At 37.5% G+C, this 26,940-nt stretch overlaps 1 protein-coding gene across 4 annotated transcripts in view; it reads right to left on the bottom strand.

The window, feature by feature from the left end:
- Positions 1–7,420, bottom strand: part of TMLHE (trimethyllysine hydroxylase, epsilon) — a 99,164-nt gene extending 91,744 nt beyond the window's left edge. For 2 of the 4 annotated variants that reach the window (XM_081792534.1, XM_081792537.1), the window contains exon 1: positions 7,266–7,418. The gene's annotated coding sequence lies outside the window, so the exon portion shown is untranslated. Of the gene's footprint in view, positions 1–5,225; positions 5,352–7,265 lie in introns of all 4 variants that reach the window. The other 2 variants (XM_081792535.1, XM_081792536.1) reach the window with 2 other exon arrangements.
- Between the last annotated feature and the right edge of the window lie 19,520 nt (positions 7,421–26,940).

Genomic DNA, 26,940 nt, shown 5'->3' with positions numbered 1-26,940 from the left:
CCTCAGGGGCTTTACCTATGTTTCCTCTGACTATCATGTTCTCCCTCTTATTCTTTCTACTCATTCTCCAGGTCTCAGATTAAATATCAATTCACTGAAGAAAACTTCCCTAACACTCTTAACTAATTAATTAATCAACTCATTTAAAAAATATTTATTGGACGCCAACTTTGTTCCAGGCACTATTTTAGGTGCTTGGGATATATAAGTGAACAAAAAAGACAAACACTCCTCCTTTCATGGAGTGTATCTTCCAGTGGGAGGTGGGAGATGATTAAAGATAAACACAATACATAAGTAAACTATATAACACATTATAAGATGATAAGAGCTATGAAAAAAATCCAGCATGAGGTTTAAATATGATGGTAAGGCTAAACCTCATTGAGAAAGATGACATTTGAACAAAGAGGAAGTTAGTCATGAAGATATCCAGTGTAAAGTAAGTTAGTGCAAAGGTTCTAAGCTGGGATTATATCAGATCTACTTTTATCCTCCTTTTAAAGATACTTTCTATTGATTTCCTTCATGAGTCATAATAAAATTTGCTAGTATCTTCTTTTTCTCTCCCCTCCTTCTGACCCAGCCTCTAATTTAAACCTATATTTTCTTACTCCTGGTTAGTATCTATGTCCTCTTTCTACACCCATTTTTTTGTTACTTGTGTAATATCTATATTTCAGAGTATAAAATATTTGCCTCTATTCTGTCATTTCATCTTCCTCACTTATTCTTAGCTTTACAAGTAAACATAGTTACAGCTCACCATTAAACATACGTCAAATGTCTCCTATGATTTCTAGGTTATCTGAAGCTTTTGTATTTCCATTAAATACCTTAGTAAAGCATCATGGAACTAATATTTCCTGAGTCTTGCACATTCATTATAGCTTGCATTTATGACTTAAAGTTAACTTAGTTGGATAGAAAAACCTTTGGCTCTCATCTTCCTGTTGTTTAGCTATCACATTCGTAACAAGTAGTTTTCTAACATCACAACATTTGTAGATTTCTCCGAGGTTTCTTCTGGAGCTCTTTCCCTGGAAGAACTCTAAGACTACATTTAAATACATATAGATATTTATTATAGTTACTATATGTAATAAATATTTATTACATATAAATCAAATGCAAACTTTTATACATTTATTATATATAACCTTTTAATATATATTATATACATATAATTATATATAATATATAAAACATATTTATTCTATTTATATATGAAATTCATTTATGTTTACATATATATATAAAACCCATTATATATACATATACATATACATATACATATACATATACATATACATATATATGTGTGTGTGTGTATATATATATATGTAGTTAGTATATACACATATAGTAACCTTTTGGTGTGTATTCAGGAATCCGGTGTTTACGGGTGAGCAGACCCTTTGTGGAAGAAGTGCAACACTGGCCTGCTGCAGTGACCAGTTCTGTCCAGAGTCTTTCAGAACATGGAGATTCCTTGAGGAGCTAGGTGAGGCCACCACAGTGCACTCTGGGCTGCATTTCTTTCACTTTTCCACTTCCACTTTTGGTCTTTTTTATAGGCATTTGAACCCACATCCTAATTAAGGCTCATCTACAGCCTAGACTAAGATGGAAAAGTTTCTTTGATGTATCACTATTCTGTTGGTGGAGTTTTTGCTAAACTGTGTGTAGATCTTTGAGGTTCTCCATCCCAATTCTATGACTTGTAAGGAGCCAAGGCCTTCTCCTGCAAGCATTGACACTCAAGCCAAGGTAGAGTACCTGACTAGACATTTTTGTGAAGACATCCAGATGGTCAACACACATGAAAAGATGCTCAACATCACTCACCATCAGGGACATGCAAATAGAAGCCACAATGAGATATCACCTTACACCTGTCAGAATGGCTAAAATCCAAAAGACAAGAAATAATAAGTGTTGGTGAGGATGCGTGTTGGTGGGAATGCAAATTGGTACAGCTGTGGAAAACAATATGAAGGTTCCTCAAAAAATTAAAAATAGAACTAAACTATGGTCCAATAATTCCACTATTGGGTATTTACCCAAAGAAAACTAAAACACTAATTTGAAAAGATATATGTACCCCTATTTTGTTGCAGCATTATTTATAATAGCCAAAATATGGAAGCAACTTAAGTGTCCACTGAGAGACAAATGGATAAGGAAGACGTGGTGTGTGTGTGTGTGTATAACAGAATATTGTGCAGCCACAAAAAAGATAAAACTTTGCCATTTGGACAACATGAATAAATCAGACAGAGAAAGACAAATACCATGTGATTTCACTCATATGTGGAATTTAAAAAGCAAAACAAATGAATAAAGAAACAAACAAAAAGCAGAATCAGACCTATAAAAACTGAGGACAAATTGATGGCTGCCAAAGGGGAGGGGAGTGGGGGGATGGGCAAAATGGGTGAAGGGGAGTGAGAGATACAGGCTTGCAGTGATGGAGTGGATAAATCATGGGAATAAAGGGAACAGCACAGAGAATACAGTCAATGGTATTGTAATAGTGTTTTATGATGACAGATGGTAGCTGCACAGCATAATGTATGGAGATGTTGAATCACTATGTTGTATCCCTGAAACTAATGTAACACTGAGTGTCAAGTCTACTCAAATTAAAAGAAATTGAAAAGTCACTCAAGCCCTAGGCTTTTACTTCTGGTTAGGTTGAAGAAAGTTACAAAAGATTGTTTCACCAGCCCTAAAAGTGAGAATCAGCCAGATAAGCTACAAGATCATAGTTTAAAAACCTCATCAGACTTTGGGTTTAAGTTCTGACATGTAAAGAGCTTGGATCTTGTCATTCCCGTCCTAACAATAAGAAAAAGGTGATCAAATTGAGAAACAATGGCTCTTCTTAGATTTAGACAACTGAGGTTGCAGGGCAAACTGCCACCCAAAATCTGGAGAGACTGGCAAAGCCAGAGAAGCACAGCCAAGATCTATTTACCTGGAGGAGAAACTCCATTCACTTAAATGGTAATTTTGATGAACTGCTGGAGGCTGAGTGTGGTCCACCTTGAGAAGGAGAGACTTCTGGGATCATAGTCTTAAGGGGGAACCCACACTTTCATGGGTTTTTACCTCCATGAATCCCACCAGGATCTTATGGTATAGGGTCCAAAACAATTCCTGCATGGTTCTGGCAGGGGAGGGGAGAGTAAACATTGCATTGTCCATAATAGAGTATTCTCCTAACAGAGCTGTCTCTATAACAAAGGCCTGCTCTCCAGGGGAAAAGACTTTAATCAGAGTCTTATCCCATCTGGGGAAACGGCCCTTCTCTTACTTGAGCCTTCTTAAGCCTTTTCATGTTACCAAAAGGGAGGTGGTATGAAACACTGTTAAGGACACAGGCCCACTAAAAAACTAAGATTTAATCATAAGATTATAGAATGCATCCCCTATCTCACACCGTACCACCATGCCATCAGACTTCAGTATAATAAGAGTGGATTATTAAATGAAGGATCTGCAAGATGTAGACTCTATCTGATGAGTAGTACTTAAGGCATAGGAGGGACAAAAGGGAGACAAAAATCAAGGACACTAGGAAAATGTGAAGTCTTTGACACCTACAGCTACCGCAAACATTACATACAGCCCAACTTCCAGCCAGATTAAAACAAAACCTCATATTAAAGGCTATTTATGTCAGTACCATTACACAATACATTATGCCTGAATTTCAACAAAAAAATTATAAGGTACATTAAAAGCAAAACAAACAAACAAACAAAAAACCCAAACCTAGTCTTAAGATAAAAAATAAGTATCAGAGTCAGACTCAGATATGACAGTTTTGAAAGAAAAGACATGATTAATACGTTAAGGGCTCGATTGGAAAAAGCAGGCAATATTCAAGAACAGATGGGTAAATGTAAGCAGAGAGATGGAAATTCTACAAAAGTATCTAAAGGAAATGTTAGAAATTAAAAAACACTAACAAAAATAAAGAATGCCTTAGATGAGCTCATCAGTAGACTGGACATGGTCAAAGAAAGAATCAGTGAATGTAAGCATAAGTCAAGAGAAACCTCCCAAACTGAAATTCAAAGAGAAAAAAAAATTTTAATAAAGCTCAGAACAGAATACCTATGAACTATGGGGCAATTTCAAGAGGTGTGACATACACTTAATTGATTAGCAGGAAGTAAAGAAAGGAGCTGAAGGAATATTTGAGGTAATAATGGCTAAGAATTTTCAAAAATTATTGACAAACACCAAACCACAGATCCAGGAAGGTCAGAGAATGAGCATGATAAATATCAAATAAAAAAAATCTAGGGGTGTCTGGGTGGCTCAGTTGGTTAATCCAACTCTTGATTTCAGGTCAGGTCATGATGTCACTGTTCATGAGATCGAGCCCCACATCGGGCTCTGTGCTGTCAGCACAGAGCAGAGCCTGCTTTGGATTCTCTCTGCCCCTCCCCTACTCAGGCTCTCTCTCTTTCCCTCTCTCAAAATGAATAAATAAACAACAAAAAAAGAAGAAGTCTATACAGAGGCATGTGATATTGAAGAACCCGGGGTGGGGGGAGAATACCTTAGAGAGCAAGGATAAGAATTATGAGAACTTCTCTAAATATATTTAACAAAATTTGGAAGATGAAGTTTTTTTTAAAATGGATAAGTAAGTAAGTCACGGAGATGAAAAGCCCAGCATAGAGACTATAGCCAATAATATTACAATAACATTGTGTGTTGACAGATGGTGCCTGCATTTATCTTGGTAAGTACCAAGTAATGTATAGGATTGCAGAATCAATATGTTGTACATTTGAAACTAACATAACACTGTACATCAATTCTATTTCAATGATAATAATTTTTTAATAAATGAATTTACAAAACTATGTTGCTGGCTTGAAATTTGGAGTAGCAGTGGGGGCAAAGAGAAGTGGATAGGTTTAAAAATATTCAGGAAGCAGAAGTGAGATTTTGTATTGATTCTATATTGGGAATCGGGAAGAGAGAGGATGCCTCCGACTTAGCATGCTTAAAGTGGAATTGCTGTTCGCCTCCGAACTTACTGTCTTCCTTCACTGCTAATCTCAGTGAGTGGATCAGCATGCTGGCACAGACTAAGCATTCATTGATTGTCTTTGGAGTGAAAGAATAAATGAATAGAGTAGAAATACGGCCAAACAAAGTTCATTCACCAGTGCCTGCCAAACAGCCAGTCCTAAACTCACCCTCAAGGTCGGCTCAGCAGAGGTCTATCACAGTTTCCCTCTCACTTTATCAACCGTTTGGAAAATCGCCATATCTCAGGTCCAGAAGAACACCCACCTTCACATCAGACACTCCTTGCCTAGAACCTGTAGGTGTGGCACAGACCGGGTTTTGCCAGGAGCCTCTTCTGTAATTTCTTTACATGAGGCCAGTGGCACAGCGTACAACCCTTAGGAGCACAGGGGACGTTTGGTGTTGTAGAAACAGGGTCACAATGGCACCCAACTGGTGGATCTGTGTTCACCTTGGCTTGGATCAGAGACTCTTCCCACCAAACGGGTTTCTCGATCCAGCCTCTCCCCCCAGACCGTCGGGCTGGCAGGCAAAAAAATACAACTGCCAGAAACACCACAGACATCAAGTGATCAGCTTGGATATTTTATTGCTTCTCCCAGCCAGGGCTGACAAGCAGAGATACAGAACTGCTTGTGGTTCCTGGTACAGAGACCAAAACCAGGAAGTGATCTGTCCCAGTGCAGATTTCCCAGAAATAAGAATGAGATGGGGTATGTGGACGATGCGCCTCAGACTCAACCAACCCAGTGAATGTTCCCTTCATCATATTGGTTATGAGATAGAACACATCTTTAAGTATGGTGACAAATACATTCATGTCTCACGGTTGTGAAGACTACAGGATTTTGCATAGTATATGGCTGTCATTATCATTATAAGCAGTTTCTTAATGAGATGGAATTGGAATGACACCAAAATGTTGGCCCATAGTGTTTATAATTCTATCTCTAGAGTTAATGTACAATAAACTGTATGTAAGTTTTACTATAACGATTCCTCAAAGGACAATGCCAGCTAAGAAGCAACTCTAATTTTTTTTTAATGTTTATCCATTTCTTGAGAGAGAGACAGAGTGTGAATGGGGGAGGGGCAGAGAGACAGGCAGACACAGAATTCGAAGCAGGCTCCAGGCTCTGAGCTGTTAGCACAGAGCGCGACGCGGGCCGAACCCACCAACTGCGAGATCATGACGCAAGCCGAAGGCGGACACTTAACGGACTGAGCCACCCAGGCGCCCCAAGAAGCAACCCTAAACGACTGCTATGTGGGAATGGATTATGGAAGTGTTTCTCCATATGAGAGCTCAAGGTTTCTGTTTGTTTGCTTGTTTTTTGGGTTTTTTTTTGTTTTTTTGTTTTTTGTTTTTGCAGCGATTTGGTAACAGGTAAACCACCCAAGTCTTTTATGAGGAGACTTTTGCTAGGCATTGTGTTACGTTCATTCAACTCATAATGTTTTGATCAATCATTTGGTTAAAAATCTTTAACAGTAAAGCATTCACAAAAGCATTCTTCCAGAGTGGACAGTCACCTCTAGGGCATTGGATGAATGCTTTTTCCAGTTTTAGGGGCAGTCAGTAGTCAAAAACATTGAAAAGGTTTTTCAGAATTGTTTTCGTAAGGGAGAGCACTTCCTCGCGTAAGTTCTCCGCTGCCCTGCCCTGCCACTCCCGACTCCTGCTAGGCATTCTTGCTCGGGAGGGGCAGACGAAGGGTACAATGCGCAGACAACACCGGTGGATATTATAACGAAAGGAGTTCCACCTTCCACTCTACCGCCGAACAAAGTGAGACATGGACAGGCTAGGGGCTCTCTGAAAGCTAGACACCAAGTCGGTGACAGACCCAGGGCGGGGAAGTCGGATCGAGTTTGAAACAATGTACACTGGGCGTCACTCCGAACCCGAGCTTCCTCCAGCTCTCCCAGCTCTTTCCGAGCGCTAGGCCCATCTGGCCCTGCGCTGATCTCCGGGCTTTGTCGCGCAACTGGCATAAACCGTGACGACAGCCGTGCGGAAATGCACGAGTGGCCTTCTCCTCAGCCAGGGTTAAGGTAAGTACCACCGCCCTGGTACCGAGCAGACGGGGTGGGAACCATTCCCCTCACCCCGCCTCCCGTGCCAGGCCTTCAATAGAGCGCCCGGGCTAACCCAGCCACTGCACCCACCAGAGACACCCCTTCCCGATCCGTGGGACGGGACCCACCTGTCCTGGAGGTCGCGACTCCCAACTCAGCAAAGCGGGAGGAAATGCAAGCAAGTAGAGCCGTGGGAGGCAGCCCTGCACCCGCCTTTTGCTTTTTCCCAGAGACCATCTGCCCCGCGCTCCCCTCCCCCAGTCCGTTCAGGCCCAACTGCCTAGAGGCTCCGCCCCACTTCTTCCGGCCTGGTGGGTGCGCGTCCTGTGCGCCCGGGACCCGGACTGCTGCGGGGGTGTGCTACAGCCTCTGGTCTAGAAGGGTGGCGACGGGGTGCCCTAGTCGATGGCCTTAGTTTGACAGATTTGGAGCCCCAGGCACAGAGAGGAGAAGAGACGGACTCGTGAAAGTATACTGGGTGTAACTAACACCTAGGTTTCCTTGTTTGCCTTTTCTGTGCCCCTCCTGACTCTCCCCACTACTGAGGTTGCTTATCGAGGTTTGCTGGAACAAAAATTCTTCCACTTCCTTGCACCACTTTCTTGAACTTAAGCCACATACCACTCACTGCTGGGCTCCCAGGAGTTCATTTGAGCTACTTGAATCCAGGGCCCCTGTACAGTGCTAAATATACAATGAACATTAGAATGGAAGGAGCCATCACGAATGCACAGCTTATGCACTTAAAAATTTAAGAACAACACATATTACAAAAAGACCAAAAACTGCACTGAAATAGTATATACAATGAAAATGAAGTCCAGAACAAAGGGAAAAAAAATCTAGAGCAAGAACAAACAAATATAACGTACAGACATTGAAAAATAAACTGACCGGTATTGCACTTATTACAGATGAAAAATAATTCGTCTAATATCAAAGGGTAATAAAGGAAATGGTTTGTAAAAGTTAGCACCAATAAAAGAAGGAAATGACTTCATAATTTTGTCCTGAAAATCTTTCTGCCACACGCTCTACCCCTGCTTGTTCTTTAGAATTGCTACTCCTTATTTTGACTCAGTTTAGATATTACCTCCTCTATGAATCAGTCTCTCTCTTCCCAGATAAATTTCTATTTTCCATGGGTTCAATATGCCCAATGGATCCAGTACAGGCCTTCGGTATAGCAAATATCACTCTGTATTATTACTTCTACCTTTGCATGCCTGTGTCTTTCAATGAACAAGTGGCCTCTTGAGATGGTAAAAAATATATATATTTTTAAATAAATTTTAAATAATAAATTATAAAATTTATTTTCTAAGACCCTAGCACAGAACCTAACATATAGTATGTATTTACTGAATATTTGTTGAAAATTATCTAGAACCAGTGATTAGACAGAAGAAAAGGCTCTAGCTAGTCTAGGATGTGAATTCATATACAGAGGAATAGCTGAATGTAGTGACTCTAGACTCAGGCTGGTTTTCATGCCAGTATTAATGAGTGCCTAGTGTACAGCAGGTGCGATATCAAGCTCTGGGTGTAAAATGGTAAACACAAACCAGATAGTGTCCATGCCCTTATGGAGCTTAATGAACTGATAGGAATTGGCCAGGCAAACAGGAAAAGGAACATTCTACACAGAAGGGACAGCCTGATCAAAGGTCCTATAATAGGAAGGAGCATGACAGTATTAATTAGAGTGAGTAAGATCAGTAAAGGTAAGGTGAAATCAACAGATAGTAAGTACCCAGAAAGAGGCAAGAGGTTGATAGATAAAGCCTGTTTAACAGTTGGAAAAAGAAGTCATTTGCCCTAGTAATATAACCAACATTTATTAAACCTGCCTTATATGCCAAATGCTAGGCCAAGTTTTTTTTTATAACAAACACTAATGTAGACAACATTATTATCTCTGCTTTAAGGATAATGGAACTGGGTTACAGACCACTTAAGCGATTTCATCAGAATCGCAGAATAGTTAAGTTTCAGGTCTGAGATTCAAACCTAGGTAATCTGGCTCCAAACCTGAGGACAGGAACTATAATAAAAGCACAAGTAAAAACTACAAAGAACTCTTTCACAAAATATGTTCATTGTTCCCAGATATAGAACATCTATGAGAAACAATAACCTGGAGTCAAACATTAATGCTCTAGACAGAAGAATTTGGTATAGACATTGGTTGGTATTGGCAGGGGTAGTGGTGTCTTTGGTAGGTGATACCATCAAGCAGCAATGATCATAACATTAGGCATCAGCAGCAAGCCAGAGTAGATGAGTAAGAAAATAGTAGATGTCCTGAGTGCTACTTTGTGAGACACACATGAGACCTTGGTCTCTGACCCTCAGTTTCTGATTTTACGAATGGGCATAATAATAGTCTCTATATTACAGGGTTGTGATGATTAAATGAAACAATGTGTATAAAGTACCCAGCCGTGTCTGACACACAGTAACTGCTCAGTGAGTACTGGCTGCTATGATTATGATTATTAATGTTATAATGATGCGTTTTAGTGAATGAAGGAAGGGAGCTGTGACCAACCAGATAAGATGTGGTTCAGGTATAATCTGAGGAAGGTACCATGGAATATCAGATAAGTATTGAGTGGGCGGTGAAACAAAAGTTAATTTCCTCCTTTTGGCATCAATTGCATTTTTAGTTAGTGCTTACTATTCTGTGTTGCGAGTGTTTACTTGCTGCTTTCCCTTATTACAATTTCTACGTGCTTGTGTGCGTGAAATAGCTAACACTGTCTAGCACAGAGTGGGAACTTAAAGAACATTTGTTGAGTGAGTGAATTGATGTCTCAAAAATCAATAGGTACAAATGTGCTAAAAAAATACACAATAGTATGTGGGTCCTTTATGTTTCAGCCACACTGGTCTTCCTTGTGTTCCTAGAATACACCAGGCTTGTTCCTGCTCTGCTTTCAAAAATATAATCTGCTCATCTGTTCGTCTCCACATGTACTGATAATACTTGAGGCTGAGGGTTGGCATTTTTTTCTGTAAAGGGTCGATAGTATTTTAGGTGTTGTGGGACACATACAGTCTCCGTTACTACTTGATTCTACCTTCATTGAGCAAAAGCAGCCACAAACAACACTTAAATGATGAGTGTAAATGTATTCCATTAAACTTTATTTACAAAAACAAGAGAGAGGTAGAATTTGGCCTGTGGGCTATAAGTTGACAGCCCTGCCCCAGACCAAATCAGCACCATTCTTGCATGAATGTTCTAGAAGGGTGATGTGTAGGAGCTCTCATCTTTGGCCAACTTCTATATCTTACTTTTGTCAGCATCTGAATGAAGCTTTCATACTCTCTAAACTTGGTCACAACCTTAAGAGTTGTTGAAAAGTGATTCAAACTGTATATTGTGATTTTTGAATTTTGATTTATCAAAATGGTCCTTAAAGGAAGCTACTAGTGACCTTTGAAAAGCTTAAAAATAATTAAGAAAAGAAAGAAAAAATTCATATTAAAACTAACCTTTATTATATGATTAAAAGTGACTTTTAATCAGAAAATAAATATTCTGGACAAAGTGCAATGTCAAATTTGGCTGAGGCTTTGGTCTATGACAACAATTCTATACATTCTATACAGAAATAAGTAAATGCTAAAACATCTCAGAAATCATGTAGGCCATGCAAAATTTTCCTCATCTACCAATGAACAAAAACATGGTAAACCTTAGAAGTGTTGTATTAATTTATGTCTGAGGATATGAGCAGGGTATGAACATTTCTGACTTAACAGAAATATGACTCAGCACAAAATCAGTAGCGTGTATAATAACTTTTGCAGTGAAGAGGTATTTCATTAGTTGAAAGGGACACAAATCTACCTGAAACTAACTTAAGTGAGAGAGAAATCTGTGGAAAGATGTGGAGTTTGTTACAAAATTTAAGGAATGGAGCAATCAAAATTTGGAAAGGGCAAGATACAGTTAGGCCTCAAGAATGGTCAAATGGCAATTATTCAAATGCCATTATAGCTCTATCATTCTTTTATCCATATTCTTCCCTACACATTTGTGCTCACACTCTCTCCCTGTCTCTGTCCTCTCTCTCCTCTCTCTCCTTCCCTCTCCCTTTCTTTCTCTCTCCTTCCCCCATCTCCTTTAAAATCTTCCTTTGTTTCTCAAGTTCATGCAATAAGAAATATGGTTACTGATACCTTCCCAAATTTTCATCTTACAGCTTCAACCACTGGAGAGAGACATTATGCCACATTGGGTCCTCTGAAAAGCAGATGCCAAGATGGAGTTACAAGTCCAGAGATCTATTGTGGGTAATGATTAAGAAGATAAAGAGGAAGAGCAGGCGTAGGCAGGGGAGAATTCAGACCATAGTACAGGTCTGACACTTATTAAAGGAGAGGAAATTAAGGAGGAATGGGTACAAAATGCCTCAGACTGCAGTGCAACTCTGTGGAATTTCCAGCCAGCCCAACTGGGAACTCTAGAGCAAAGGTTACTAATTATAAGAATCCCACATTGAGCATAAATGTTCCTAATATCCCTTCTGTGCTCAGAAATTGCCTGGAGATGCCTGGGATGGGTATGGCCTTGGGTAAAATGATGCAAAAATATCCCCAAGGTGCTACAGCTGGAGGCTGTTGTCTAACTCCACTGCCCACAGTAGATTTTCTCTTGAAAGAAAATCTGAAAGGCACCTGCCACAGACACTGGGAGAGGGATTCATCATCAAGCTTTAAGTCATCAAGACCAATTAACTGTAGTTAAGTGACTGATGTCATATTATAGTAAAGGACAGTTTTCAAGGGTGACCAACCATCCCAGTTTGCCTGAGACTGAGAGATTCCCTAAAGATTTTCCTAAAACTATGATACTCCAGGGTAAACTGGGATGGTTGCTTTTCCTAGTGTTAATAGGCATGGGAAGGGCATTTAAGATAATCCTATAGGATTTTAAACTGTATGAACAATTGCATCTTACTGCATTTTATGGAGGAAATTCTCTGGTATAGTGGTTTTATTAGATTAGGGGAACTTATGAAGGTCTCAGAACTATTCCCATGAAAATGCCAAAGGTTTCATATTTTATTTCTTGTCACGTTCACTCTCTTGTGCATTTATACATGCCTAGTCCATCTAGAAAGTTTCTCTCACTGAAACCTGCTTACCCTTCTTATCACTGTTAGAGAGAAATGCCTCTTCCCCAATGCTTTGTTTTCTACAAGGAAGGATTTCCCCAAATAAGGATTAAGTCACATAATAAATTCTAAGCAACTATCATAGAGCATGACATAAAGTAACAGCTTGTATCAGTCAGGACTCTTAGCTACATGCAACAGAAGCTGAATCTGCATGATTTAAACAAAGGAAAGTTTAATAAATCTATATTGTTAATGGCACCAGACTAGCACTCATGCTATTACAGAAATCATAAAACTGCATAATATATGCCAAGAAACTGTTTACAGGTATTGAACAATAGTCAGCACATGACTGTGATTTACATTAGAAGAGAAACTCACAAGGTAAGTCCCCAGGATCACTCCATTCTTTGCCTGGTGTCAATTTTCTGACGCCAACATAGAAAGCTGCATTCCAAGATGAGTTTAGCATTCTCACTAAGCTCAGGAGGCAAGGATCAGAGTTCAGAGCAGCTAACCAAATTAAATCCATGGAACAAGACATTAGAGAAGACAAAGCTGTGAAGATGTTTGAATGGGCAGGCATATGTCTTGGGGTTTCCAACAAATCTTTAAAAATAGGGAAAATAGAACTTACACTTCTTGGTTTCAAGACTTCTGTAAAAACTACACTTATCAAAACAGTATGATATTGTAGACAAATAAGTCAATGGAACAGATTAGAATCCAGTAATATACCTACACATATATGGCCATTCATTCATTCATTCATTCATTTATTTTGGGGGGTTTGTTCAACCATTAACCAATCAAAGAACATCTGGGCTGTTTCCAGTATTTTTCTACTGTGAATAAAGTTGCTATGAACATTCATGTACAGGTTTTTGTGTAAACACAAGTTCTAATTATTCTGGGCTAAATATCCCTGAGTATAATTGCTGGGTTATGTGGTAGTTACATGTTTAATATTTTAAGATACAACCAAAGTGTTTTCCAGAGTGGGTAAAACATTTTACATTCTCACCAGTGATGCATGAGAGATCCATTTTCTGTGCAACCTTTCCAACACTTTATATTGCCAGTATTTTTCATTTCAGCTTTTCTGATAGGTCTATAATGATATCTCATTGTGGTTTTAATTTGCATTTCCCTGATGACTAATGATATTGAGCAAATTTTCATGTGCTTACTTACTATCTGTGTATTATCTTCAGTGAAATGTCTCTTCATGTTTTTTGCTTGGATTTTTTTTTATGGTTGAATTTTGAGAGCTCTTTATATGTTTAAGATACTAATCCTTGTTGGGTACTTGAGTTACAAATATTTTCTCCCCTTTCTGTTGCTTGTCTCTTTCATTCTTTTGAGTATTCTATAGAGTAAAAGTTTTGAATTTCAATGAGGTCTAATTTATCAGTATTTCTTTTGTTGCCTATGCTTTAGGTGTTAAAGTCTAAGAACTCTTTGCCCAGGCCTATATCCCAAATATTATCACATGTTTTATCTGAAAGTTTTATAGTTTCATGTTTTGCATTAAAGTTCATGATCCATTTTGAGTAATTTTTGTAAGGTGTAAGTTAAGTTGAGGTTCATATTTTTGCCTATGGATGTCCAGTTGCCCCAGGACAATTGTTTGAAAGGCTGTCCCTTGCAGGGCTGGTTCAATATACACAAATCAATCAATGTGACACATCACATTAATAAAAGAAAGGACAAGAACCACATGATCCTCTCAATAGATGCAGAGAAAGCATTTGACAAAATACAGCATCCTTTCTTGATAAAAACTTTCAAGAAAGTAAGGATAAAAGAATCATACCTCAAGATCATAAAATCCATATATGAAAGACCCAATGTTAATATCATCCTCAATGGGGAAAAACTGAGCGCTTTCCCCCTAAGGTTAGGAACACAGCAGGGATGTCCACTCTCACCACTGTTGTTCAACATAGTATTGGAAGTCCTAGCCTCAGAAATCAGAAAACACAAAAGAATAAAAAGTATCCAAATCGACAAGGAGGAAGTCAAACTTTCACTCTTTGCAGATGACATGATACTCTATATGGAAAACCCAAAAGATTCTACCAAAAAACTGCTAGAAATATTCCATGAATTCAGCAAAGTTGCAGGACATAAAAGCAATGCACAGAAATTGGTTGCTTTTCTATACACCAATAATGAAGCAACAGAAAGAGAAATCAAGGAATTGATCCCAATTACAGTTGCACCAAAACCCATAAAATACCTAGGAATAAACCTAACCAAAGAGGTGGAAAATCTATACACTGAAAACTGTAGAAAGATTATGAAAGAAATTAAAGAAGACACAAAGAAATGGAAAAAGATTCCATGCTCCTGGATTGAAAGGACAGATATTGTTAAAATGTAGATACTATCCAAGGCAATCTACACATTCAATGCGATCCTTATCAAAATAACAGCAGCATTCTTCACAGAGCTAAAACAAACCCTCCTAAAATTTGTATGGAACCAGAAAAGACCCTGAATAACCAAAACAATCCTGAAAAAGAAAACCAAAGCTGGAGGCATCACAATCCCGGGCTTTAAGCTGTATTACAAAGCTATAATCATCAAGACAGTATAATACTGGCACAAAAACAGACACTCAGATCAATGGAACAGAATAGAGAACCCAGAAATGGACCCAAAAACGTATGGCCAACTAATCTTTGACAAAGCGGGAAAGACTATCCAATGAAATACAGTCTCTTCAGCAAATGGTGCTGGGAAAACTGGACAGTGACATGCAGAAGAATGGACCTGGACCACTTTCTTACACCATACACAAAAATAAACTCAAAATGGATGAAAGACCTAAACACAAGACAGGAAGCCATCAAAATTCTTGAGGAGAAAGCAGGCAAAAGCCTCTTTGACCTTGGCTGCAGCAACTTCTTACTCAACACATCTCCAGAGGCAAGGGAAACAAAAGCAAAAATGAAAGCAAAATTGGGACCTCATCAAAATAAAAAGTGTAAGCATGGGAAAGGAAACAATCAACAAAACTAAAAGGCAACTGATGGAATGGGAGAAGATATTTTCAAATGATATATCAGATAAAGGGTTAGTATCCAAAATTTATAAAGAACTTATCAAACTCCACACCCAAAAACCAAGTAATCCAGTGAAGAAATGGGCAAAAGACATGAATTTCTCCAAAGAAGACATCCAGATGGCTAGCAGACACATGATAAATTTTCAGCATCACACATCATCAAGGAAATACAAATCAAAACCACAATGAGATACCACCTCACACCAGTCAGAATGGCTAAAATTAACAACTCAGGCAACAACAGATGTTGGTGAGGATGTGGAGAAAAAGGATCTCTTTTGCACTGCTGGTGGGAATGCAAACTGGTGCAGTCACTCTGGAAAACAGTATGGAGGTTCCTAAAAAAAATTAAAAATAGAACTAGCTTATGACCCAGCAATCACACTACTAGGTATTTATCCAAGGGATCCAGGTGTGCTGTTTCAAAGGGTCACATGCACCCCAATGTTTATAACAGCGCTATTGACAATAGCCAAAGAATGGAAAGAGCCTAAATGTCCATTGACTGATGAGTGAATGAAGAAGATGTGGCATATATATACATATATATATACACACATAAATATATATATATATATGCACATACATACATATATATATACACACATACATACAGTGGAGTATTAGCAATCAAAGAGAATGAAACCTTGCCATTTGCAACAACGTGGATGGAACTAGAGAGTATTATGCTAAGCAAAATTAGTCAGCCAGAGAAAGACAAATATATGACTTCACTCGTATGTGGAATTTAAGATACAAAACGGATGAACATAAGGGAAGGGAAGCAAAAATAATATAAAAAACAAGGAAGGGGACAAAACATAAGAGACTCTTAAATATAGAGAACAAAATGAAGGTTGCTGGAGGGGTTGTGAGTAGGGGGATGCGCTAAATGGATAAGGTGCATTATAAGGAAGACACTTGTTGGGATGAGCACTCAGTGTTATACATAAGGGATGACTTACTGGATTCACTCCTGAAATCATGATTGCAGTATGTGCTAACTAACTTATATTTAAATAAATAAATAAATAAATAAATAAATAAATAAATAAAGTGTACAGGGGCACCTGGGTGGCTCAGTCAGTTGAGCGTCTGACTTCAGCTCAGGTCATGATCTTGCAGTTCGTGATTTTGAGCCCCGCGTCAGACTCACTGCTGTCAGCCCGTCAGTGCAGAACCAGCTTCAGATCCTCTGTCTCCCTCTCTCTGTCCTGTCCCCACTTTCACTCTCCCCCAAAATAAATAAATATATAAAGTGTACAAGTTCAGTGGTTTAATATATTCACATTGTTGTACATCCATTAGTACAATCAACTTTAGAAATTTTTCATTAACTTGAAAAGAAATGTAACCCTCCTTACTCCCTATTCACTCCCATCTCTCCCATCCCTGGGTATCCACTAACCTACGTCTGTCTCTACATATTTGTTTATTTTGAATAAATGGAATATTTATATATATTCCATTCCAATGGAATATATATATATATATATATATATATATATATATATATATAGGCTATTCTTACTCTATTGAATTACTTTTACAAAAATCATTTGGACATATTTGAATGGGTCTATTTCTTACTTTTAAATTCAATTCCATTGTTGTGTCTATCCTTCTGCCAACACCACACTGCCTTGATAACTTCAATTAACTTTTTCTAAAGTTACCAATGCCATTAAATAAGGAAAGGAAGTGTCATAAACCACTGATTATTGAAGAAAATTAACCTTCTCATGCCATACACAAAATTTAATTTAGGATGAATCATAGACATAAACATAAATACTAAAACTATGAAGCATAAAGAAGAAAACATGGATGAATATCTTAATAATTTTGAGATAGGCAAATATTTCCTAAAACAGAAGAAAAACATAAAAGAAAAAATTGATAAATTGACCTTCATCAACATTAAAAACTTTTGCACATCATCAAAGATATTATTATGAAAATGAAAATATAAGCCATGGACTAGGGAGAAAATAGTCATAATGCATACACATTACAAAGATCAGATAATTAGAATACATAAAGAACTCTTAAAGGTAAAAAGTGAAAACGCAGAGACACCTGGGTAACTCAGTCAGTTAAGCATCCTACTCTTGATTTTGGCTCAGGTCACGATCTCGTGGTTGGTGAGATTGAGTCCCACATTGGGCTCCATGCTGGCAGTTCAGAGCCTGCTTGGGATTCTCTCTCTCCCTTTTTCTCTTCCCCTACACTGCTCTCATGCATGCTCTCCCTCTCTCAAAATAAATAAATAAACTTAAAAAAATAAAAACACAAAAAAACCCAATTAGAAATAGGCAAAATACTTGAATATATACTTTACAAAAGAAAATATAAATGACTAATAACACATGAAAAGAAGTTCAATGTCATTTACCCCTTAGATGAAGGGGGGAAAATCACAAAACAACACACCAACTAAAATGTATAAAAATTTTAAATAATGATACTACCAAATGTTAGTGAGAGTGTGGAACAGTTTGAGCTCTCATAACTTGCTGATGGCAAACTAAAATGCACAATTGCTTTAGAAAACTATTATAAATTTAAACACATACTTTCTTTTTATCAGGTTTTAAGTTAAATTCCAGTTAGCTAACATACAGTGTAATATTAGTTTCATGTGTACAATGTAGTGATTCAACACATCCATACAACACCCAGTGCTCCTCACAAGTGCACTCCTTAATCCCCATCACCTACTTCATCCATCTCTTCACCCACCTCCCTTCTGGTAACCGTCAGTGTGTTCTTTATAGTTAAGAGTATGTTTCTTGGTTGGGCTCTTTGTTTCTTCTTATTTTCCCCTTTTGCTTGTTTGGTTTCTTTAATTCCACATATGAGTGAAATCATATGTTATTTGTCTTTATGTGACTGATTGATTTTGCTTAGAATAATACTCTCTAGCTCCATCCATGTCATTGCAAATGGCAAGATTTCATTCTTATGGCTGAGTAATGCTCCATTGTGTATATATACCAAATCTTTTTTTCCCTGCAGGTCTAAGATTAGAGTTTGATTTAGAGTGACTATATGTGCCTATTGTCCTGAAGTTCAGAGACCTTTTCAGAAAGACAAGTTTATGGTTATGGTTATGGTTAGGTTTAGGAGTTACTGGTTAGCAGTTAGGGGTTTGGGTTAGGGTTAGATTTAGAAATAAGGTTACTGTTAAAGAGTATGTGCCTCGTATCCTGCCATTCAGAGACCTCTCCACAGGTTAGATTCACGGTTACAGCTAGGGTTATGGGCAGATTTTAGGGGTGACTGGTTAGAGGTAGCATTAGGTTTAGGGTCAGGGTTAAGGTTAGGGTTAGGGTTTGTATTTGGCATCTTGCAGTTCAGAGACTCTGCAGAGAATAAAACCTCAGACTTCTGTTGTGATGAGAATAAACATGGCAACCATCCACCAAGCTGAGGTAAAGAGGGGATTTGGCACTCTAAATTCTCTTTAACTGGATATTCAATTGATCTCTCTCTTTGGATCTCTATCTTCACACCCATTTTCAGAAATACCACAAGTTCTTTTTTTAAGTGTTTATTTTTATTCCAGTTAGTTAACATGCAGTGTAATATTAGTTTCAGGTATACAATATAGTGATTCACCACTTCATACCATACCTGCTGCTCATCACAACAAATGCACTCCATAATCTCCATTACCTATGTAACCCATTCCCCACCATCCTCCTCTCTGCTAACCATCATTTCATTCTCTATAGTTAATAGTCTGATTTTTTGTTTGTTTCTGTTTCAGTTTTTTTTTTTCCATTTGCTCATTTGTTTTGTTTTGTTTCCATTTGCACATTTGCAGAATCAGAAGGTTCTGCAAGGCCTCAGTTCTGGTGGAAGTAGTGACAGGTCTCATTTCACAAGCAGACCAGAGCATACTTAGTTAAAACTCACCACATTCAGGCAACGGACCAAACACTGCCCACTGCAGGCAAGGAGAGCTTCTGCCCATGACTGACCGGAAGGATAGAGCAGCCAAAAACACAGCAGCAGAGTGCACACTGCACACACCAGAGACACTGCCTGAAGTCTCAGGCCCTGGAAATTATATGACCTCTTCTTCATAGCCATTAGCAGGAAACATAACTGGCTTTTCTAACACAGAGAAGAGGACAGAGACTTAGACAAAATTCAAAAATGGTGGAATTTATCTCAAATGAAAAAACAAGATAAGGCCATGGCTAGAGATCTAAGCAAAACAGATATAAGTAACATGCTTGATAGATAATTTTAAAAAGTGTCAATCATAAGGATACTCACTGGGCTTGAGAAAAGAATAGAAGGTATCAGTGAGACCCTTACCACAGAGATAGAAAGTTAAAAAAAATCAGTCAGAGACGAAGAATGCAATAAAAGAGATTGGAAACAGACATGATATAATGAACAGCAGGCTGGAAGAAACAGCAGAATGAATTAGTGACCTAGAGGACAAAATAATGGAAAATAATGAAGCTGAACAAAAGAGAGAAAGAAGAATTATGGAACACAAGAATAGACTTAGGGAACTCAGTGACTCCATCAAATGTAATAACATTTGTATTATAGGAGTCCCAGAAGAAGAAGAGAGAGAAAAAGGGACAGAACATTTATTTAAGGAAATAATAGCTGAAAACTTCCCTAATCTTAAGGAAGGAAACAGACATCAAAATATAGCAATAAAGAAAAATCCTAAAAACAGCAAGACAAAAGAAGTCCTTAACTTACAAGGAAACCCCATAACACAAGCTGGAGATTTCTCAACAGAAACTTGACAAACCAGGAGGGAGTGTGATATATTCAATATGTTGAAAGGGAAAAATTCGCAGCCAGGAAACTCTATCCAGTAAAGCTATCATTCAGAATAAAAGGAAAGGTAAAGCGTTTCCCAGTCAAATGAAAACCAAAGGAGATCATGATCACTAAACCAGCCCTGCATAAAATATTAATGGGGACTCTCTGAATGCAAAGGAGAGACAAAAAGTGACAAAGACAACAAAGGATCAGAGAAAATCTCGAGAAATGATGATAAAACAAGTAATAAGTGGCAATAAATATATATCTATCAATAATTACTTTGAATGTAAATGGACTAAATGCTTCAATCAAAAGACATAGTGTGTCAGAATGGATTAAAAAAAAAAACCAAGACTCATCTATATACCGCCTACAAGAGACTCATTTTAGACCTAAAGACACCTGTAGATTGAAAGTGAGGGGATGGAGAAACATTTATTATGCAAATGGATTTCAAAGAAAGCTTGAGTAGAAACACTTTTATCAGAGAAACTAGACTTTAAAACAAAGACTGTAAAAAGGGACAAAGAAGGACATTATATAATCATAAAAAGAACAACCCAACAAGAAGATATAACAAATGTAAATATTTATGCACCCAACACGAAAGCATACAAATGCACAAAACAATTAATAATGAACAAAAGGAACTCATTGATAATATCACAATAATAGTAGGAGACTTTAACACCCCTCTTACATCAATGGACAGATCATCTAAACAGAAAATCAACAAGGAAACAATGGCTTTGAATGACACACTAGACCAGATGGACTTAACAGATATATTCAGAATATTCCATCCTAAAGCATTATAATACATATTCTTTTCAAGTGCACATGGGAAATTCTCCAGAATAGATCACATACTAGGTCACAAATCATGACTCAACAAACACAAAAAGATTGAAATCATACAATGCATTTTTTCTGACCACAACACTATGAAACCTGAAGTCAACCATAAGACAAATTTGGGAAGACCACAAATATATGCTGCTTAAACAACATGCTACTAATCAATGATTGGGTCAACCATTGAATCAAAGAAGAAATTTTAAAAATACGTGGAAATAAACGAAAATGAAAGCACAACAGATGAAACTGTTGGAGTGCAGCAAAAGTGGTCCTAAGAGGGAAGTATATAGCTATACAAGTCTACCTTAAGAAGCAAGAAAAATCTCAAATAAACAAGCTAACCTTACACCTAAAGGCGCTAGAAAAAGAACAACAAATGAAGCCTAAAACCAGCAGAAGAAGAGAAATAAATATAGTATAAATAAATAAGATACAAACTGAAAAAAAAACCAGTAGAACAGATCAATGAAATGAGGAGCTGGTTTGTTAAAAAAATTAACAAAATCGATAAACCTCTAGCCAGACCTAATAAAAAGAAAAGAAAAAAGACCCAAATAAATAAAATCACAAATGATAGAGGAGAAATAGCAACCAACACCACAGAAATACAAATGATTATAAGAGAATATTATGACAAACCATATGCCAACAAATTGGACAAACTAGAATTAATGGATAAATCCATTAATTTATGGATTACAAGCTACCATATGTATGTATGGATACATACAAGCTACCAAAACTGAAACAGGAAGAAATAAAACTTGAACAGACCAATAACTAGCAAAGAAATTGAATCTGTACTCAAAAAGCTCCCAAAAACAAAAATTGAGGGCCAGATGGCTTCATAGGAATTCTACCAAACATCTAAAGAAGGGTTAAAACCTATTCTTCTCAAACTGTTCCAAAAGACGGAAAAGGAAGGAAAACTTACAAACTCATTCTATGAGGCCAGATTTACCCTGATACCAAAACCGGAAAAAGACCCCACTAAAAAAAAGGAAGTACAGGCTAATTTCCCTGATGAATATGGATGCAAAAATTCTCAACAAAATATTAGCAAACCAAATCCAACAGTACATTAAAGAATCATTCATCATGATCAAGTGGGATTTATTCCTGGGCTGCAAGGGTGGTTCAATATTTACAAATCAATCAACATGATACACCAACCTAAATAAAAGATAGGATAAGAACCATATGATCCTGTCAACAGATGCAGAAAAAGCATCTTTTGGCAAAGTACAACATCCATTCATGATAAAAACCCTCAACAAAGTAGGTTTAGAGGGAACATACCTCAACATAATAAAGGTCATATAGGAAAAACGCACAGCTAATATCATCCTCAATGAGGAAAAATTAAGAGCCTTTCCTCAGACAACACAAAGAAATAAAAGGCATCCAAATCTGCAATGAAGAAGTTAAACTTTCACCAGTTGCAGATGACATGATATTCTATGTAGAAAACCTGAAAGTCTCCACCAAAAAATTGCTAGAAATGATACCCAAATTCAGTAAAATCATAGGATATGAAATCAACATGTGAAAGAAATGTGTTGCATTTTCTTTAAAATTTTTTAGCCTTTATTTATATGAGAGAGAGAGAGAGAGAGAGAGAGAGAGAGAGGCAGATCGTGAGAAGGAGAGGGTCAGAGAGAAAGGGAGACACAGAATCCAAAGGAGGCTCCAGGCTCTGAGTTGTCAGCACAGAGCCTGACGTGAGGCTCAAACTCACGGACTGTGAGATCACGACCTGAGCTGAAGTCGGACGCTTAACTGACTGAACCAGCAAGGTGCCTCGTGCATTTCTTTTTTTTAATGTTTAATTTATTTTTTGAGAGGGAGAGGGTGCAAGTGGGGGGGGCGCTAAGAGAGAGGGGGACAGAGTGGGGATAGAGGATTCAAAGCGGGCTCCATGCTGACAGGCTGATGCCAGTGAGCCCAATGTGGGGTTTGAACTCACCAATGTGAGATCATGACCTGAGCCACAGTTGGATGCTCAACCGACTGAGCCACCCAGGCGCCCCAAATGTGTTACATTTCTATACACCAATAATAAAGCAGAATAAGGGGAATTTAAGGAATCAATACCATTGTTATAATTTCACCAAAACCCATAAAACAGCTAGGAATATACATAACCAAAGAGGTAAAAGATACCATTGATGAAAGAAATTGAAGATTACACAAAGAACTAGAAAAACGTTCCATGCTCATGGATTGGAAAAACAAATGTTGTTAAAATGTGCATATTACTCCAAGCAGTCTACACATTTAATGAAATTCCTATCAAAATACCGCCAGCATTTTTTACAGAGCTAGAACAAACAATCCTAAAATCTGCATTGAATGATGAAAGACCCTGAGTAGCCAACGTAACCTTGACAAAGAAAAGTAAAGCTGAAAGCATCACAATTTCGGACTTCAAGGTATATTACAAACCTGTAGTGATCAAAACAGTATGGTACTGGTACAAAAATAGACACATAGATCAATAGAACAGAATACAAAACCCAGAAATTAACCCACAACTGTATGGCCAATTAATCTTCAACAAAGCAGGAAAGAATATCCAATGGGAAAACGACAATCTCTTCAACAAATGGTATTGGGAAAACTGGACAGCAACACACAAAAGAATGAAATTAGATGATTTCCTTACACCACACACAAAAATAAATTCTAAATGTATGAAAGACCTAAATGTGAGACAGGAAGCCATTAAAATCCTAGAAGAGAGCACAAGCAATCACCTCTTTGATATCGACTATAGCAACTTCTTTCTAGATATGTCCCCTGAGGCAAGGGAAACAAAAGCACAAATAAACTATTGGGACCTTATCAAAACAAAAACCTTCTGCAGAGGGAAGAAAAAAAATCAACAAAACTGAAAGGCAACCTACAGAGTGGGAGAAGATATTTGCAAATGATATATCTGATAAAGGGTTATTATCCAAAATCTATAAAGAACTTATAAAACTCAATACCCCCCAAACAAATAATCCAGCTAAAAAATGGGCAGAACAGATGAATAGACATTTTTCCATGGAAGACGTACAGATAGTCAACAGACACAGAAAAAGATGTTCAACACCACTCATCCTCAGGGAAATGCAAATCAAAATTACAACGAGATATCACCACACACTTGTCAAAATGGCTAAAATCAAACAATGGAAGAAACAAGTGTTGGTGAGGATGTGGAGAAAGGGGAACCCTCCTGCACTGTTGGGGGGAATACAAAGTGGCACAGCCACTGTGGAAAACAGTATGGAGATTCCTCAAAAAGTAAAAAATAGAACTACCCTAGGATTCAGCAATTGCACTACTGGATATTTACCCAAAGAATACAAAAATAGTAACTCAAACGGGTACATGCACCCCAATGTTTATAGCATAATTATCTACAATTATGAAAACAGCTCAAGTATCCATTGTCTGATGATGAATGGATAAAGAAGTGGTATATACATACAATGGAATATTACTCAGACATAAAAAAGAATGAAATCATCCCATTTTTAACGACCTGCACTGAACTAGAGAGTATAATGATAAGTGAAATAAATCAGTCATAGAAAGACAAATACCATATGATTTCACTCATATGTGGAATTTAAGGAATAAAGCAAATGAGCAAAGGGGAAAAAGAGAGAGAGAGACAAACAAAGAAACAGACTCTTAACTATAGAGAACAAACTGATGGCTACCAGAGGGGGAGGTGGGTGGGGGATATGTTAAATGGGTGATGGGGATTAAGCAGTGCACTTGTCGTGATGAGCAGTGAATGTTGTAAGGAAGTGTTGAATTACTAGATTGTACACCTGAAACTAATATTACACTGTATGTTAACTAACTAGAATTTAAATTAAAACTTGGAGGAAAAAAAAACTTAAAAAAATATGTTTTCCCTTTTTATGGCTATATAATATTCCATTATGTATCACATGTCTTGGCTATTATAAATAATGCTTTAATATAATGGTGGTACAGATATGTTTTTGAATTAGTGTTGTATTCTTTGGATAAATTGCTGGATATATACTAGTTCTATTTTTAATTTTTTGAGGAATATCCATACTATTTTCCATAGATGCAGCACCAATTTACATTCCCAAGAATGGCACACAAGAGTTTCTTTTCTTCCAAATCCTTGCCAACACTTAATTCTTACCTTTTTGATAATAGCCATTCTTACAGGTGTGAGGTGATATCTCATGGTTTTGATTTGCTTAAAAACATTTAAAAATTATTTTTAATGTTTATTATTTGAGAAAGAGACAGAAAGCAAACAGGGGAAGGGCAGAGAGAGAGAGGGAGACACAGGATCAGAAGCAGGTTCCGGGCTCTGAGCTGCCAGCACAGAGCCTGACGCGAGGCTCAAACCCACAGGCCGCGAGATCATGACCTGAGCTGAAGTCGGCAGCCTAACCGACTGAGCCACCTAGGCGCCCCACCCTTTTTTTAAATTTGATTAAGAACATTTTTAATTTGAATGTAACAAAAGTACAGAAAACTGGGCATAGTATAAGTATGCAATTCAGTTGATATTCACAAAATGAAACCACCTGTGTCGACACAAATTCAGTCAAGAACTAGAATGTTGCCAGTACTCCAGGAGACTTCCTCAGAAAAATAAATATCCTGACTTAACAACATAAATAAGTTTTGCCTGTTTTGACTTTATTTATTTATTTGTCTGTTTATGTATTTATGTATGTATGTATGTGTGTATGTATGTATGTATGTATGTATGTATGTATGTATTTATATAGTACAAGCAAGGAGAGGTAGAGGGAGAGGAAGAGAATCTTAAGCAGGCTCCATGCCCATCATGGATGTTCTTGGCTCGATCTTATACCCATGAGATCATGACTTGAGCCAAAATAAGAGTTGGACATTTAACCAACTGAGCTACCCAAGTGCCCCTGTTTTGAACTTTATATAAATGAAACCGTGTGTGTGTGTGTGTGTGTGTGTGTGTGTGTGTGTGTGTGTATTTGTGTTGTTTTGTCTCCATTCCCAAAATATCATGTTTATGAAATTCATTATTAATTTTGTGTACAGCAACAACTCATTCATCCTCATTGCTGTGTAGAATTCCATTGTGTGACCATACCACAATTTATTCATCTATTCTACTCTTGATGGGCATTGAGGTTGTTTCCAATTTGGGAATGTGAAGTATAATACTGCTATGAACACTCTTGTACATGTCTTTTGTAGTATACGTGCATAAATTTTTGTTAGGTACATCCCTAGGGATAGAATTGCTGGGTCATAGAATATACATACATTCAACTTTAGGAGATACTGTCAAATTGTTTTTCAATGTTGCCTTGCAAAGGGATGTCTATTCTTCTCAGGATCTACTGTCCTACTACTTTTTGCCACTAGACTTGTAACTAGGATCAGATCTCAATGTGCTGATGGGCAAATGCAATCTGACTCAAGAGGAAATAATTTACACTTGGTCAAAATTTAAAGATTTTCTAAGTTATAATACCATAAACCTGAGGGAATATATACTGAAATGGATTCTAAGTGTTTTACCAAGAAAGATGGAATCTAACATTGTATCAGGCCAAATGTATTGATATAAGTATACTTACCAGAGATTCTGGATTTAATGCATTAGCTTTTGCAGTAGGAAGTAGCTTTAGCATCTTAATGTGGACTGAATGATGGCCTATATTTAATGAGGTTACGGTGCTAGAACTTCCATGGCATAATGTAGAGAAAATAATCCAGAACCTTAGGAGGACAGAAAAGATGGAGTAAATTTATCACATAAAGTTTCTACACTCACCAGCACCACTACCACAGCCAACTGTCAACACTTAACTACAGGAGAAGATGAGAATAAATACCATAATTGGAAATGAGGACGAAGCAATGATCATAGTGCTTTAGTCCTCAAGGATCTTTGATGATAGC

This window comes from Panthera onca, chromosome X, assembly GCF_046562875.1.
Source record: "Panthera onca isolate mPanOnc1 chromosome X, mPanOnc1 haplotype 2, whole genome shotgun sequence".
NCBI classification, from domain to species: domain Eukaryota; kingdom Metazoa; phylum Chordata; class Mammalia; order Carnivora; family Felidae; genus Panthera; species Panthera onca.
The sequence above is the reverse complement of the archived record's forward strand: the minus strand, read 5'-3'. Positions and strand labels throughout refer to the sequence as shown.